Source organism: Ambystoma mexicanum, chromosome 5p, assembly GCF_040938575.1.
Source record: "Ambystoma mexicanum isolate Mex_15411 chromosome 5p, UKY_AmexF1_1, whole genome shotgun sequence".
Lineage (NCBI taxonomy): Eukaryota > Metazoa > Chordata > Amphibia > Caudata > Ambystomatidae > Ambystoma > Ambystoma mexicanum.
In genome coordinates, this window is record NC_090930.1 from 861,513,472 (window position 1) to 861,530,654 (window position 17,183).

The 17,183-nt window shown below is 49.0% G+C and overlaps 1 protein-coding gene across 3 annotated transcripts in view; it reads left to right on the top strand.

The window, feature by feature from the left end:
* SUGCT (succinyl-CoA:glutarate-CoA transferase) overlaps positions 1-17,183 on the top strand; it is a 2,028,246-nt gene that overhangs the window by 298,525 nt on the left and 1,712,538 nt on the right. The gene's annotated exons all lie outside the window — the stretch shown is intronic.

Here is a 17,183-nt window from a genome sequence, read left to right on the forward strand (position 1 = left end):
TGAGAACAGCAAAAATGATGGTCTCTTGCCAGGTCATGCCAGTCATGCCTTGCTGTCCAATGACTGTGGAAACAAGGTTTTAAAATGAAAATATTCATGTTTCAAAATGTTTAAATAGCTACAGAGCTGTTTCTCTGGTTATCAACAATAGCAGGTCATTTATTTTTTAGATGAAAATAGATTGTGGCTTGATGTGCAAGAAGTCAGCTATGTGAGCAACCCATTGTGAGCAACCAAGCACTGCATTTTTTCAATTAAGCAATAACCCCCAACGGGTGGGTGCTTCACTGGGCCAGTTAGAAGCCAAAGCAAGGGCTTTAACTGTAGCGCCAGGGCATTGTCTGCCCCGGTAAAACTCTCCGCCAGCCGGGGTTTATTGCTATTAATATCCTGGTATGTTGTACTGGGATGCTAATATTTTTCTTTTCAAGTTGAGAAACCACGTGTTTGGAGTGGTGGAGGTTGTGTGGAAATTGGAGTTTGGTGTGGGGGGGGAGGGAAAGAGGGTGCAGGGTCACACTTACCTGATTACCAGTGCGGAAGAAGGTGGCCTCCAACTTCCGAGGAGGCTTGGAGCAGGACTTTTACCATGTGGTTAGGCCCCAGTTCTGAGCCTTCTGATTGGCTGTGAGGGTGCCTCCCCGGTCATGTGCTAATTTAATACATATGGAAAAAGTACTACTTGATCATTTTTTGATAGAGCAAAATCAATATGATAAATACAGACAGAAACAATGAGCAAAAAAATCAATATGGACAAATACAAGTATGTTTTGAAAAGTAGAAGAGGAAAGAGAGCGAGTTTCTTACACTTATTTCACGCTGGGGAGGTGAGTTCTTGCGAACAATACAAGGTAATCTTTGGTTTGGGAAAAAGTAGAACACCTAAATTAGTACCATCTCCGATATTGGGGCTTGAGCAGAGAAAGGAAAACTGTGGCAAAAAGACGTCTCGTGCTGTTTGAAAAACTGATATTCTCTTTTCCGACTACTTAAGGGCTGGGGTTTACTTAAAGTGAATGACTCCTGAATCGCCCACAACCATATTTGGAGCTCTGCATCCTTCACTGCTCTGATTTCCAAGCATTTGGATTGGTATCGAAAAAATTGCACCTGCGTCATCTCTGCTGGGGGCAGAAGCGGCAGCTTGGTTAGTTTGTTTCTGGTGTTCTTGGCGGTGGTGGCAGCAGCAGGGTGCAAGAGAAATGCTCCATCTCAGGGTGTGTTCAGATCCACTGAGGGCACAGGAGGGTAAGAGGGGGTGGGAGGTGGTGTTGCAAGAGAATGGTTGATCTGAGAGTATAATCTATTCCAGAATCGGGCTTGTTAGACTCATGCAGATTAGGAGCATCATCATACCAAGGCTTTTAGGGATGGCGAGCTGGAATGGTGAAGAGTGGAAGAAACAGGGACATAAGAGGGTTAACTCCCAGTTTACAGAAGATCATTGTTTTGTGTGGGGTGTTTTATGGCGCCACGTAGGGGTTGACTGTGAGCCAGTTTAGGATGAAAAATGACAGGCATGAAGGATGGCACAGGGTTAACATAGTAGCGGATTCAATGGAATTGGACTACAGAGCCAATAGAGGAATAGGCAATGGGATACAGGGACAGGGCATCGTCTGGGGAGGGAACATGGGTGAATCTGGATCAGGCAAGAAATATTTTTCACATGTAACATTCTCAATTCCCTGTAGGAGATTGTCCTACCAAAGTGCACAATGGCCTGGCTCAGGGACTTGAATAAAGAACTAGAAGATAAAGTCTAACCACGAACAGGGCATTGTGCAAAACAATCATTAGTGTGTGTTCAACGCAGACACTACTATTACAAACCTGTAGCCAGGTGGTATTTCATCTCAGGTCGCACCATACATTTCCCTCCAGACAAACTGGCCGATGTTGGCAGGGGAGTTGTCACATTTCCTTCCATTTGGTGGAGCCAAGTTGTAATATTTTGGGATTGTATTATTGCAATATTCAGACCATCGTAGGCTTCCCAGTTCTGAAAAAAAACCTGTGGTGTGTTTTCTCTGGGAAGTGCTTATAGGAAGGTAGGTGGTAGTGGCCAGTTGTAGCAATGTGATAACAAAGGAAATAGTTATTGCAAGGACACCAATGTGTAAATCCTATCCCATTTCCGATACTACTGAATGTCGATATAAGCAATGGTGAGGTGCTTGTATGTAGAAAGTTGGCTTATTCTTTACATGGAAACCTTTCTACATATTTCACGATGTGGAGCCTTTTCTGGATTTCATTAAAGCACAAAACAAAGCTGAGAACAGACTGAGAGGCGTGACAGGGCAGGAAGCAAAGGGACCCCTCTCAAACTAGGGTAGGCGGCCTAGAGGGGTATAGCCAGAGCCGGTCCTGTGAGAGTGGTGGCGTGGAGGAGTTAAAAAGGACCTCAGTGTCAGACTTCCCAGAGTGCCCGAGTATGTGCAGGGTTGTTGGTACCACTTTCCCTGTCTCAACAACTATCGGCCTCTGTCCTGGCCAGGTGGCTGTCTTCCCATTCATAAAACATGAGTTGTGAACCCCTAAGCCCTGAAAAGCCTGACAGAAATCCTGATTCCAGAGGAACAAGACAAAGTACTGAAAGACCAAAACTACCAGTACCAGAATGCAACTGGGATAAACTGGGAAAGCACTGATCAGAGCTACAGGAATTTAGTGATCACAAATTGAAGGACTTGGACTTTCCTTCTACAAGAGAAAATAGACCCTCAATCCCTTGCCCACCAACCCCAAATGGACGCCAGGGGAAAGGTGGGATAGCAGAAAATTGACTCAGACTGGAACAAGACTTCCGCTCAACAGGTGAAGACACAGACATTCTCCCTAACCCTGGTTGGAAACAAAACTCACTGACACTTGGAGATCATCACAGGAAAAACGTGCAGCCTGACAACATGGCCGCCTGCACAAGACTAGAGACTGAAAGGGTGGACTGTTAGGGAGAATTCTCTGTAAAGGCTAATTTCCCAAACCTAGTGAGTCCCCCAGCAGCTTTGCTGGATTTTTGGGGTTTATTTCTTTCTCCTGCTAAGAGTGAGACTCTTTTTCTCCCACTCTTAGGCATGATTTGAGGATGTCCTTTGACTTTGTAATGTGTTGTATGGGCTATGGGGTCTTTTACTCCATAGGGCTTCATGTGTTTTTGGTAAGTGTGTTACATAGCACCCTCAGTGCAGTAACACAGGGGTGTCATAGTGACCCCCTAAACATAGACTCCATACCCTGGGACTGACTACTGTCTCCCAGGGCATGTAAAGTCACCATTGACTTTACTAGTCTCAAATTATGAACAGAACCAGTACAAACCATCATATTGTGGAAGTACTGGTAGGGGTAATTAGATTGCTCCTGGGTTTGTTTCCCAAGGGGGCACTGTCCAGTCCCCCCATGTCGAGTTTCTGGCTGGTGGCAGTGGTTACCACGTGAAATATTCCACCGGAATATTTCCTATGGGATTTTCCCATTCATTTTAAACGCACCACTTTTTTGGTGCAATTTTAAAGATACTGCCGGGTTATTTATTTATTGGGTCTTTTTGCCAGGACTCGGTTTTAAAATGGCGTTTGTGTTCGCCTCTGTAACTCGAGCCCTTTGTTCCACTTTTGGCGGGCTTCTGCACAGAAGCCTCCAAAAGTGGTGCCACTCTGTCTGGGTCTACAGGATGTGTGGGAGGGGGGGAATAGGTACCCTGGACTGAGTTGCCTCAGCAACTCAAGTCGCACTCTTCTGTGATTGGCCCAGTAGTGAGCCGCCCGGCTCACCACTTAGCATGTTTGAGTGACAGTTAGGACTGGTGAATGGGGGTTTTCTGAATAAAAGCAGAGCTTTGGGGACTGGAACGTCAGAAGTCTCCACAGGACCTAAAGAATCCGAAGAGGGAGAAGCTGAGCCGACCTGCAACAACAACACCACCGGTGGAGGCCTGCTGAACCAACTCACCACTTCCCAACGACACAGAAGATCTTCTTCCAGGAGAGTCTTCTTCCTTTGAGCTAGTGGGGTTAATCAGTTCGCCCTCTTTTCGCCTTCCTGGATCGTCTCGTGGTCAAATCGCCAGTGCCAAGCACCCCGGCGGCCGGATAGCCACGCTTCACCACTACCACGAATAAAAGGGTAGTACCTTTTAACCGGGAAACTCTGCGGCTGGTTTCTTCCCCGGCACTTGAACGACCTCCAGCTTTCCTCCACGTCGAGATCTTCTCTTCCCCTGGACGAAGCACCGACTTGCACCCGCTGCCTGGAACAACTGCCCCCGCTGGAGCTTTCTCACCATTTCAGGTACTGTGTCCCGCCTGGTCTCCCTTGCAACAGACTGTTCAAGGTGTCCCGTAAATCCTTGACTCTCTATCCTGGGGTGACCTGGGACCTGTTAACTAACTTTTCTGAACTGATCTAACTCCTTTTTTTTTTAACTTTGTTTATTTTAAATCAAGGCAGGATGGCAAATACACATATCACGACATATTACAAGCAATGCTTTTTCAGGATTTTTGATCCCCAGTCCTCATTCCCCCCACCAGGCTTCCTCCCTCCCACCTCCCTCCAGCCTTCCACCCCTCAGGTTTGGAGGCGGAATTTTCCCTCCTGGGTTATCCAGTTCGCCCCTTAGCGTCTGTGTCTTCCTCAGGGTTCTCTTGGTGTTTCAGGATCCATCGGGCCCTGGTCAGTTTATGGGTCTGGGCGGGGAAGCGCTGGTCGTATTTCAGCACTGGGCTCCAAACATTCTGGAAGCGATGGAGCGTTCCCGCCTGTGCTGCCGACACCTTCTCCGCGATCAGGATGTCCCAGAGTTTAGACCACCATTGGGCTATGTGAGGGCCTTCTGGGGATTTCCAGGCCCTGGCCAACACCGTTTTCCCCGCCAGTGTGTCAATAGCTTAGACCTGGTCCCGGAGCGCGGGTAGATCACGGGGATCGGAGCTCCCAGCAAAACTGGTTCAGGTTCCAGAGGAATCGCCGTTCCCGTAATCTGTCTGATGGTCTCCAGGCATGTCCTCCAGAACTGTTGTATCTTTGGGCAAGCCCACCACATATGGAAGAAGGAGCCTGGGTGGCCACATCCTCTCCAGCAGGCATGATCCACTTGTGGGTTCATGTGGTGAAGTTGAAGGGGCGGGTAATACCACCAGAGGAGCACCTTGTACGCACATTCCCTATTGGTAACGCAGGTGGAGGAGGTGTGTGTTCTGGTCCATATGTCCACCCAGGTTTGGTCCTCGACCGGATGACCTAAGTCCACCTCCCATTGAGCCATACAGCGGGTCTTTGTGGACAGGAAGTCCCTATGGAAGCGCCTATATAGGGTGGATACCCTGCCCCAGGTTGGAAGGTCCCCCAGTGTCAGTTCCAGGGCAGAGGGCGGGCGTGTAGCTGCCTGCAGAGTTTGGGGGTGCGAGCACCAGTGGCGTAGCTGGATATAAGTGAATCTGTCCCTTTCCTGGAGTTGGAACTTCTCCTTACATTGGGCGAAGGTGAGTGGTGTCCCTCTCATAAATAGCTGGTCTATGGTCTCCAGCCCGCCCTTTATCCAGTTCCGGAAATTGCGGGGGTCCGCTCCGGGTGAGAAGGATGGGTTATGGAAGACCGGGGAGCGTGGGCTCAGTCCTCTTGGCACTTCCTTTTGCTTTTGTGCCCAGTCCCAGGAGCTAAGAGTGTGTTTAGTTGATAGAAGGTCTCCCCAGTGTGTTCTGAGGGGGGGCGGGATGTGTGGCAGAAATCGCAAGGGTAGAGGTACTTGTGATTGTTCCAGCTCTACCCACCTGGGGCGGTTTGTTATAGTTTGCCATGCCTGAATCTGTGCTAGTTGTGCTGCCACACTATAGGCCCGCAAGTCCGGAACCCCCAGACCTCCTAGCTTGGAGCCCCCCAGCATTGTTTTGAGAGGGATTCTCGCTCTCTTACCTTTCCAGATGAATTTCAGCATTTTCCTTTGGATGTCCCTGAGGGTTGGTGTGGGAATCGCTACTGGAAGGGAGGCGCAGGCGTATAGGAACCTCGGCAGTAGGTTCATCTTGCATGCTGTGATGCGCCCCAGCAGTGAGATCTCTTGGGTCTCCCATCCTTTCAAGTCGCCTTCCAGTTCTTTAAGTAGCCGGGGGAAGTTGGCTTTGTATGTGTCTCTTGGGTTAGCCGGGATGTGGACCCCTAGGTAGGGGATGGCCTTCTTCACCCATGTCATCGGGCACATCGCAGTCAGTGGCTCCCGTTCTGCTGGGGTGAGCCCGATGCCCAAGGCCGAGGATTTGTCAAAGTTTATCGTGAAGCCTGAGACCTCAACATAGGTGGTAAGTTCTCGTATCTCCTGTTTCAATGATGATTGGGCTTCTGAGATCGTGAGTAGGACATCGTCCGCGTATAGGGTGATTTTGTGTTGCGTGGGGCCGTTCTGCAGCCGTTTAATTTGGTCGTCTCCCTTAATCCTTTGGGCCAAAGGCTCCATGGTGAGTGCGAAGAGTAAAGGCGACAGCGGGAAGCCCTGCCGGGTTCCGCATGACAGGGGGATCGGAGCTGAGCTGTGTACATTAATTCTTAGACTCGTACTTGGGCTCTTATAGTTGGCTAGAACCATTGTCTGAAAAGTTGACCCGAAGCCGAAGGCCTCTAGGGTGAGTTTCATAAAGGGCCAATCTACTCGATCAAATGCCTTGGCTGCGTCCAGAGCCACTAAGACCAGTTTTTGGGAGTTCCGGGAGGCAAGGTCCACCAGGTTCAAGGTTCTCCATATGTTGTCTCCCGCTGACCGGTGAAGGATGAAGCCTGCTTGGTCGAGTTGAATGATCTTCGGGAGGACGCGGTTCAAGCGGTTTGCCAGGATTTTTGAGTATATATTTGCATCAATGTTTAAGAGTGCAATCGGTCTGTAGGAGGTTAGACTCCTTGGGTCCTTTCCTGGTTTGGGCAGGAGGATGGTGGTTGATTCCTGCATTGATGGGGTGACAGAGCCTGTGTCTCTGAAGGAGTTGAACAGGATCACCAGATGGGGGGTCAGTTGTGGCCTGAATAGTTTATAGAACCTGGTCGAAAAGCCGTCCGGATCTGGGGCTCGTGTTTTAAGCGACTTGATGGCCTCCTCAACCTCCTCCCCCGTAATGGGCTCCTCCAATTCGTCTCTCGTTGTGTTGGCGAGACGGAGTACCGCTGCCCTCTGCAGATATTCCACCTGTTGCGGTAGGTTCCGAGGGGTTGCCTTCATGATTTGGGTCAGGTAGTCTGTCGCGAGCTGTCGTTTTTCGGGCTCCGAGTACCGGGTGACCCCCTCAGGATCACGCAGACCTGCGATCGTGTTGACGCGTCTCCGTTTGGCTAGTTTGGCCACCAGGAACCTGTTCGCCTTGTTGCCCTTCGCGTAATATGATTGTTTGGCTTTTGCCATCAGTAGGGCGGTTTGTTCCACGTAGTGGGCTTCAAGCTTTTTCCTCGCTGTTCGCATGATCCGTTGCGTCTTAGGGGAGCAGCCTTTTTCCTTGTGGATTGCCTCAGCCTCTCTTAGCTCGTCCTCTAGAGCTATTCGGGTCTGGCGTCTGTTCCGGTGGTAGGCCGCTCCTTGAGCAATTAGGGAGCCCCTGATTACTGCCTTCATGGCGTCCCTGTTATTCGCTAGTGAAGTGTCTGAGGCTGGGTTTTCGTCAAAGAAGTTTTTTATTCCCGTCGCGATCTTGTCCCTCGTAGCCATGTCATTGGGCCTCATTCCGACCCAGGCGGTAAGTTACCGCCTGGGTTGTACCTTTACCACCATGGCGTAAACTATGTTTACGCCATGGTGGTTGGCGGACTTACCGCCCCATTCCGAGGTTGGCGGGGCGGTAAGTCCCCAATCCCCATTTACCCTTCCCCATTCCCATTTTTGCCCCATAGGGCATAATGGGAGTGGGGAAGGCGTTAATTACGCCACCGTAAATTACGGTGGCGTAATTAACAACAAGGTCCCTTAGCGCCATGGATTTTAACACCTGCTAAAAGCAGGTGTTAAATCCTCCATGGCGCTAAGGGACCTCGGAATCAGGCGTTAAGGGTCGGCGCTGTTTACGCAGCCGTAAACCCCTTACCGCCTGGGTCGGAATGAGGCCCATTGAGTACGGGTCATATAGGGACCATTTGCGTGGGTTATTGAGGTTGGGGTCCTGAACCCAGAGTTCCAGGAACACTGGAGCGTGGTCAGACATGGCTCTCGTGCCGATGGAGACCTCTTTGACTGAGAGGAAGGTGTGCGGGGAGATCAGGAACAGGTCAATCCTTGAGAAGGTGCGGTGTAAGAACGAGTAGAAGGAGTAGTCTCTTTCGTCGGGGTGAAACACCTGCCATGAGTCTATTATCTCCAGAGACCTGAACAGCCGGAGGAGGCGAAATCGCTTGGAGTCGGGGGGTGTGACCGGTCTTTAGTGGGGTCGGGAACCCCATTGAAGTCCCCTCCGACAATTGTTTGACCCTCCACAAAACTAGCGAGAGTCGTGCCCAAGAAGTCGTAGAAGTGTGATTGTCCAGTGTTAGGGGCATATACCGAGATGAGGGTGTATAGGTCTCCCAACAGGAGGCATTTGACTGCTGTGTATCGGCCTTCCGGGCATGTTTTTGTTTCCAGGATTTGCGGGTTCAAGTCTTTTCTAAAGAGGATCGCCGTGCCTCCCTTTTTGCTTGGGCCGGAGGCAAAAAATTGAAGCAGGAATAATCGAGAGCGAAGCCGGGTCACGTCCGCCGGCAACAAGTGGGTCTCTTGGAGCATAGCTATTGCTGCGTCTTCGTCCTGGAGCTTTAATAAAATTGCCTTTCGTTTGTTAGGGGAATTCAGTCCGTTAACATTTAGGTAGAGGATTCGCAGAACTTGGTTGTCCAGTGGTGTCCCATTCTCTATCTCTTGGTTTGGGGGGGGGAGTTTGAGTCGGTGGTTCAGCTGCCATGTTTGTCGTGGGATCTTGTGGTACCATCCTGCACTTGAGGTTTGTCCCGATTGTCCCAACGCGTATCAAGTACTGTGGGTTTCCAAGGAACGAAAGTTGGAAAGTGTCCTTGGAGTGGGTATGAACCGTGGGTATGGTCTGCCGTCTCCGCCCTCCAGGCTCATCAGACTAAGCGTTATGTGTCGGATCCGAGTTCAGATCGGGTCAGAGGAGACCAGGGAAAGATGCTGTTGAAACCTGGGGGTGCGGGGGCGCCATTGTTCATCTCTTTCTGTTGATCCGCTGGGTTGATGACCATGGCGTACATTTAGGTTTTGGGGAGGAAAGCGGCCCAGAGCCCTCAGCTCCTTCCGGGTTTGGTGTAGAGAGTTCCTGGGGCGAGGTTGGATGCATGATCCTCTCCGCATCCTCCAAGTGACTGATCCGGCGTAGGGTGCCTTTATATGTGAATTGTAGAGCCGCTGGAAACAGCCATCTATAGCGGACTTGCTGCTCCTGGAGGAACAGTGCCAGGGGTCGGAGCGCTCTTCTTTTCTGAAGGGTGAGTGGTGAGAGGTCCTGGTAAATTTGAAGTGGCGTGCTCTGAAAAGTAATTTCCTCCCCTTGGCGGCTAATCGCCGAAATCCCTTCCTTGGTTGAAAAGAAGTGGACCCTCGTAATGACATCTGGGGGGGTGTCAGAGACTGCCCCTTGACGTGGGCGAAGTCTGTGGGTGCGATCTAGCAAGAGCTGAGATTTATCCAGGTCCGGGAGGAGGGCCTCGAAGAAGCGTCCCACGTAGTCCGCTAGCTTGTTGTCGGGGACGGAGGCTGGGACCCCCCGAATGCGAAGATTGTTGCGGCGCGCCCTATTTTCAAGGTCCTCATGTTTAAACTCCAGGATCTCGCATTTCTGATGCAGGGAGTCAATGGCTCTTTGCATTTCCCCTAGAGTGGTAGTGTGGTCCCGAGAGTGGTCTTCGATTTCTCCGAGCCTCTGTTCGACCTCCGTAACCCTTTGGTCTCTCTGTTCGATTTTGGTGGTGAGTTCTGACAGGCATGAGCGAAACTCTGACTTGATGTCCGCCATGAAGGCTATCAGGTCCCCTTTGGTAGCAAGGGCTCCCCCGTCCTCCTGTTTCTGTGGGGTGAGTTTGGGGGGCTCTTGCTTCTTGCTTTTATCTATTGCAGTGAGCATGGTGGAGATATCTACGCCCTTGCCAACCTTCGTTTGCCTGGACATGATGATCGTGTTTGGCGGACTTGGCTGGAAGAGTTGCGGCAGGACCAAAGCTGTGGGAGACGGCACTCAGCCCCCTCTTGGTCCGCAGAATTTAGTGCGTTGTAGGGGTGGGAGGTCGAGTGTTTTCAGCGCCAGCTGCCCAGGAGAGTTCAAGCATGGGAGTGCGAGTGAGAAGTCGGTGGAGTAGCCGTGATTCCGCAGTAGTCTGGGTCGCTAGCTGGATGAGTGGCCGGGGCGCCCCAGGAAGTACTAGTGCATGGGAGGGGGAGGTGTGTCGCTGCGGTATGGCCCGCGAGGTCGAGGCTTCTCTGGGTGGCTCTCAGGGCTTATCTCGTGGCCTCCGTATTTCCCCCGTCGACCTGGCGTATGCAGCCCCCGATGAAGTTCTCACATATTCTCCGGGCAACCCCGATACGATCTGGCTGGATCCATGTTGGCGGGTCCGTTTGCTACTCTTCTTCGGTCCCCCTGAACCCCGTCACCATCGGGTTCGTAGTATGTTGTTGAGTTCCGGCGCGGCCGCCATCTTGGTTTCTTCGAATGGTGACGGGGGAGCGATTCAGTCGCTAAGTTCTAGGAGAACGCTCCAGCGTTCGGAGGTCATTGTAGGCCAGGTTGTGCCTCATCGGTTCCGATCGCTGTAGATGACTTTGGCGACTCGGATACTCGATCAGAACCGCTTGAATTTGACGGCGGCGGCGGACATCCCACGGGCGGCCTCAAGGGAGCGACCACATCGATGGCGCTCCAAGCCACGCCCCCATCTAACTCCTTTTTGAACTATCTGCAAAGACTTTTAAACTGTGTGATCTTGGGCACATTCCGCCTTGCTCTCTCCAAGAGTGGGCCTGGCCTATGAACTTTTTGCTCTACAGTAGACCCTGCCTTTCTTGACTTGCTGTGGTTCTTTTAAAAGTGTTGGTATTGTGTGCTTTACTATTTCTGCCTTTTCTCTCCATTTTTAAATAATTATTGGAGTGCCATCTTGGTTAAGTGCTCAACTCTGTGTTGATAATAAGTGGTGTTCTTTTCCTAAGACTTGTCGAATAATTAATCAGGGAGGTGTATATATTTCTAGTGACTGTGTTTGAACTTGCTTGACATATTAGTGCCAGTGTATTTTTACAAGTGTGTTTTTAAATAAATAATTATATACTTTTATACCAGAGCTCTGGCCAGTGTTTGCTTGTGCTACTGTATTTTTTTACCTGATGTATATACTCTATATACTGCCTAACTCTTCTTGAGAGAAGTCTGACTGCTCAGCCACAGCTACGAGGTAAATCTGGGTGGTACAGACTGCTACCAATTGGGTTTACTGCCAACACCTGTAGTCTTAAACTTTTTGCAGTGGTCCCTAAGGGAACTGCACAGGTTTCTGCCTAACGCTGGTGTACAGCGGTGGGATTTGTATGGAGTATACATTTTAGTGTGCTTATATATACCTTAGTGCAACTAACCACAAAGCTTAGCACTAAAAATGTTCTTTTCTAACCTGTCAACTATGGAAAGTCATAGTCAACAGTCCCTTTCTACATAAACTGCTGATTGTTTAAGAGTTCTCTGTAAGCATAAGAATCTCCTGACTAAAGGCAAGAAAATGGAGCTAATAGAAAGATTGTTAGCAAACCAAAGTCTGGGTGATGGTTCAGAGGAACCCACTCTCCCAGAGAATGTAGATAACAGTAATGATATTGATATTGATCAAAGTATTGATAATCCTGAGGAAGAGTCGGAAGAGGAGGGTGAGGCTGCTGTGACTGTCCCCCCTAGGCCTCTCTCTGCTCTACCAGCTGTACCTACTGGACCTTTACCAGGTCCCACAATTAGTCCTCAATGTCTTGAACTAGAGTAAATGAAACTTGAATTGGAGTTTAAAAGAATTAATGCTCAAACAGAGCAACGGCACCAAGAACTAAGGCTCAGAGAAATGGAGCTCAAGCATGAGCTAGAGATGAAGAAATTGTCTGTTGAAAATGCTTCTCTCTCCGGATCCTCTAGGGGTACCAGTCCCAAAAGACCCCGGATGCCTAAAGAGATTGTGGGTATGTATGCGTCTAATTTGGATGTGTTGGATTGGTTGGCTTTGTTTGAGTATAATCATGGGCTCCAGAACATCTCAGGGAATGTGCTACTTCCCTGGTTGTTCTGTAGGCTCCCCCCTGTTGCATCTGATGTGGTAATGGAGTTGGGGGTGGTGGATAGAAGGGATTATGGATGTGTGAAGCTAGATTTAATAGCTAGATTTGGGAAGATCCTTCCCAATACCTTAAGAGGTTTAGGACCCTCAAAAAGAATGATGGTTCCCCTTGGGCTACCTGGGTGAATGAGTGTTTGAAAAACTTAGAGGGATGGATTAAGGGTTACAAGGTGAACACTTATGAGGGAATGAGAAATCTTATAATGTTGGAGTCCATTTATGATGCCTGCTCTCCTGAGCTCAGACAGCACTTGGCTGATTCAAGGGAATTAGATTCCAGGAAGCTAGCTAAGGCTGCTGACTTGTGGGTTGCCAACAGGGCTACTCACAAGTATTCAGGGGTCACTCAGAAAAAGGATGAGGGAAAGCAGCCACCAAAAGGGAACCAAGAGACTTCTAATACCTTTCAACCTAAAGAGGGCCCCAAACAACAAAATAACCAGGGTAAGCCCCAAGGTAAACCACAACAGACTAGTGTACCTTCTGGTCAACAACCAGAAGGAGGTCAGAACAAGCCACCCTTTCAGAGAGCATTTGGAGTATGTTATGTCTGTAAGGCAACTGACGATATCAAAGGAGATCCAAAATGTAAGGGTAAACCTACAGGGATCAGCACAGTCTCCTTAGCTTTCACTCCTGAGTAGGAAGACCAAATGGCTAGTGCTCACTTTGAAGTCTTTGCTGAAGAACCTTTGGGTCTTCAAGCAGGTGTAACAGTAGAGTCCATGGGTCTGGTTAGTAATCGGAATAGGAGTGTGTACAACTCCATACCAGAAAACTCTAAAGTTTATTATATCGACAGTGTTCTTGTCAATGGCCAGGATACTCCTGCCAGGCGAGACTCTGGGGCCAGCAGAACAGTAGTGGATGAAAGCTTTTTCAGGCCTGATTATGTTGCTAAGGCACCCAAAGGTCCCACAAAGATGTCTGGAGGCCCTGTCCAAATGGTTCCAATTCTACCAGCCCTCATACAGTGTAACAACATGACAGTGATGATTCCTGTCAGTGTTAAGACTGAGGTGCTTGGGAGAGTCCTGTTGGGGAATGATCTAAGAACTCTAGGAGTAGTATCCAGTACCCCCAGGCCTCCCAGTATGGAGACCCAGAACCAAACCAAATTGTCTAGAGAGGCCACCTTAAGGAACTACTCTAAGCCTGTGGGAACCTCTAATGAGAACCCCACTACTACAAGCCCTGGTGTTGGTAAATTGACCTTTGACCCAGGCAAATTTCAGGCTAAAATGTTAGGGAAATGGGAGCCCGAACCAAGCTCCATCATTATCCCCCCAGTTTTAGAGTCTGTGACTCCCCCTGATTCTGAGTAAGAGGTGGATAGACCAACTGGACCCCTAACTAGGCTTAAGAGAACTAGTAATTCTCAGTGCTAGTGGAAAACTAGAAAAGAAAAGTCTAAGGCCAAAAACCTTCAGACTGTTGGACCTTCTGCTGAAGACTTCAACTCCAATCCTAGTCTTGGGAATGAAACTCCTAAAGTAGGTAAGTGTAGATCTAAGAGGAAGGAGAAGCGTGTACCTTGCTTATCTCCATCCCCTCCAACCAAGAGGCCTAAGACCCAACCTTCTCCCAACAGAGAAGTGGTGAGGAACTCTGGAGGCCCCTCTAGATCTAAGGGAATCCTTTATAAGGGCCCCTTGAAAAAGCCTAACACAGGTTCAGGAGTTGTACCAACTTCTGAGGGACTGGTCAACCAGATCCCCTATAGTTTTAAAAAAAGACTGATGTTCCTCAAAGGGTTTGTAGGTCATATAGCTTATAAAGGAAAACCTTTGATTTGACCATAGAACATAGGTCAGGGTGTCACCACAAAAATGCTGATGGTCTCTCTAGGGTGTTTGTAACCAACTAGAGGTATGAGATTCATCCAGGAGTGGATTAAATCCTCCTGTCCCTTAGTCTGGGGGGGGGGGCGAGTGTTAGGGAGAATTCTCTGTAAAGGCTAATTTCCCAAACCTAGTGAGTCACCCCAGCAGCTTTGCTGGATTTTTGGGGTTTATTTTTTTCTCCTGCTAAGAGTGAGACTCTTTTTCTCCCACTCTTAGGCATGATTTGAGGATGTCCTTTGACTTTGTAATGTGTTGTATGGGCTATGGGGTCTTTTACTCCATAGGGCTTCATGTGTTTTTGGTAAGTGTGTTACACAGCACCCTCAGTGTAGTAACACAGGGGTGTCATAGTGACCCCCAAACATAGACTCCATACCCTGGGACTGACTACTCTCTCCCAGGGCATGTAAAGTCACCATTGACTTTACTAGTCTCAAATTGTGAACAGAACCAGTTCAAACCATCATATTGTGGAAGTACTGGTAGGGGTAATTAGATTGCCCCTGGGTCTGTTTCCCAAGGGGGCACTGTCCAGTCCCCCCCTTGTCGAGTTTCTGGCTGGTGGCATTGGTTACCACGCAAAATATTGCACCGGAATATTTCCTATGGTATTTTCCCATTAATTTTAAACGCACCACTTTTTTGGTGCAATGTTAAAGATACCGCCAGGTTATTTTTTTAATATTTATTCCCCGGTTGGGTCTTTTTGCCAGGACTCGGTTTCAAAATGGCATTTGTGTTCGCCTCTGTAACTCCAACTCTAGTTGAGCCCTTTGTTCCACTTTTGGCAGGCTTCTGCACAGAAGCCTCCAAAAGTGGTGCCACTCTGCCTGGGTCTACAGGATGTGTGGGAGGGGGGGAATAGGCACCCTGGACTGAGTTGCCTCGGCAGCTCAAGTCACATTCTTGTGTGATTGGCCCAGTGGTGAGCTGCCCGGCTCACCACTTAGCATGTTTGAGTGACAGCTAGGACTGGTGAATGGGGGTTTCCTGCATAAAAGCAGGGCTTTGGGGACTGGAACTTCAGAAGTCACCACAGGACCTAAAGAATCCAAAGAGGGAGAAGCTGAGCCGACCTGCAATGACGACACCACCGGTGGAGCCCTGCTGAACCGACTCATCACTTCCCAACGACAGAGAAGATCTTCTTCTAGGAGAGTCTTCTTCCCTTGAGCTAGAGGGGTTAACCAGTTCGCCCTCTTTTCGCCTTCCTGGATCGTCTCGTGGTCGAATCGCCACGTGCCAAGCACCCCGGCGGCCGGATAGTCACGCTTCACCACTACCGCAAATAAAAGGGTAGTACCTTTTAACCGGGAAACTCTGCGGCTGGTTTCTTCCCTGGCAGTGCAACGACCTCCAGCTTTCCTCCACGTAGAGATCTTCTCTTCCCCTGGATGAAGCACCGACTTGCACCCGCTGCCAGAAACAACTGCCCCCCCCTGGAGCTTTCTCACTTCTCACCATTTCAGGTACTGTGTACCGCCTGGTCTCCCTTGCAACAGACTGTTCAAGGTGTCCCGTAAATCCTTGACTCTCTATCCTGGAGTGACCTGGGACCTGTTAACTAACTTTTCTGAACTGATCTAACTCCTTTTTGAACTATCTGCAAAGACTTTTAAAGTGTACTTCAACTGTGCGATCTTGGGCACATTCCGCCTTGCTCTCTCCAAGAGTGGGCCTGTCCTATGAACTTTTTGCTCTACAGTAGACCCTGCCTTTCTTGACTTGCTGTGGTTCTTTTCAAAGTGTTGGTATTGTGTGCTTTACTATTTCTGCCTTTTCTCTCCCTTTTTAAATAATTATTGGAGTGCCATCTTGGTTAAGCGCTCACCTCTGTGTTGATAATAAGTGGTGTTCTTTTCCTAAGACTTGTCGAATAATTAATCAGGGAGGTGTATATATTTCTAGTGACTGTGTTTGAACTTGCTTGACATATTAGTGCCAGTGTATTTTTACAAGTGTGTTTTTAAATAAATAATTATATACTTTTATACCAAAGCTCTGGTCAGTGTTTGCTTGTTCTACTGTATTTTTGTACCTAATGTGTATACTCTATATACTGCCTAACTCTTCTTGAGAGAAGTCTGACTGCTCAGCCACAGCTACCAGGTAAATCTGGGTGGTACAGACTGCTACCAATTGGGTTTACTGCCAACACCTGTAGTCTTAAACTTTTTGCAGTGGTCCCTAAGGGAACTGCACAGGTTTCTGCCTAACACTGGTGTACAGCGGTGGGATTTGTATTGAGTATACATTTTAGTGTGCTTATATATACCTTAGTGCAACTAACCACAAAGCTTAGCACTAAAAAGTTTATTTTCTAACCTGTCAACTAGTCTAGAAACATTTGTAAAGGCTTCTAGTGAAAGTCCTTGCCTCCAGGGGAGTAGTTCAGCTCCAGATTGCCCATGGGTATCAGGAGACGTAGCATGCTAATGGTAGCTGGGAAGAACTCCACAACAGGGAAGGCTGGGCCATAAAAATCCAGTGGTTACCGAGGAGGGTGATAGGTGTTTGGTTGCGGTCGGGAGCAGTGGTGGTGGACCAAGAGACTAGGGAGGAGGGTGTACCTATTGGAGAAGGAGGAGGAGGAGGAGACCAGCAGAGTATAGAGAGGGAATGAAGATAACGTTTTGGGTGTGAGATGGTTGTGCCACTTAAGGGCCTGATTCGTGGAAGTGTTTTATAATGGCGCAATGCCATAGGACAACGTTCTGTGAATCAGGCCCTAAGTGTTTGTGAATAAGTGAGAGATTGATTGGAACAAGGATAGAGAAAGAGGGTGGAGAACGTTAAGAGATAGTTTGTATGTGCGGCTGTGCGTATGTGTGTTTGTCCGTGCATATGCATAAAAGAGAGACGGAATTTATAGTAGGCACGTCTAATGGCGGTACTGAAGTTTTGGGGAGAGGGAAAACCAGTAAGCAGGAGGGGGGGGGGGGTCCTGTGTGACTTCATTGAAGTGTTGTGTAGTATGAAGGTTCTGCAAAAAACATACGTCTG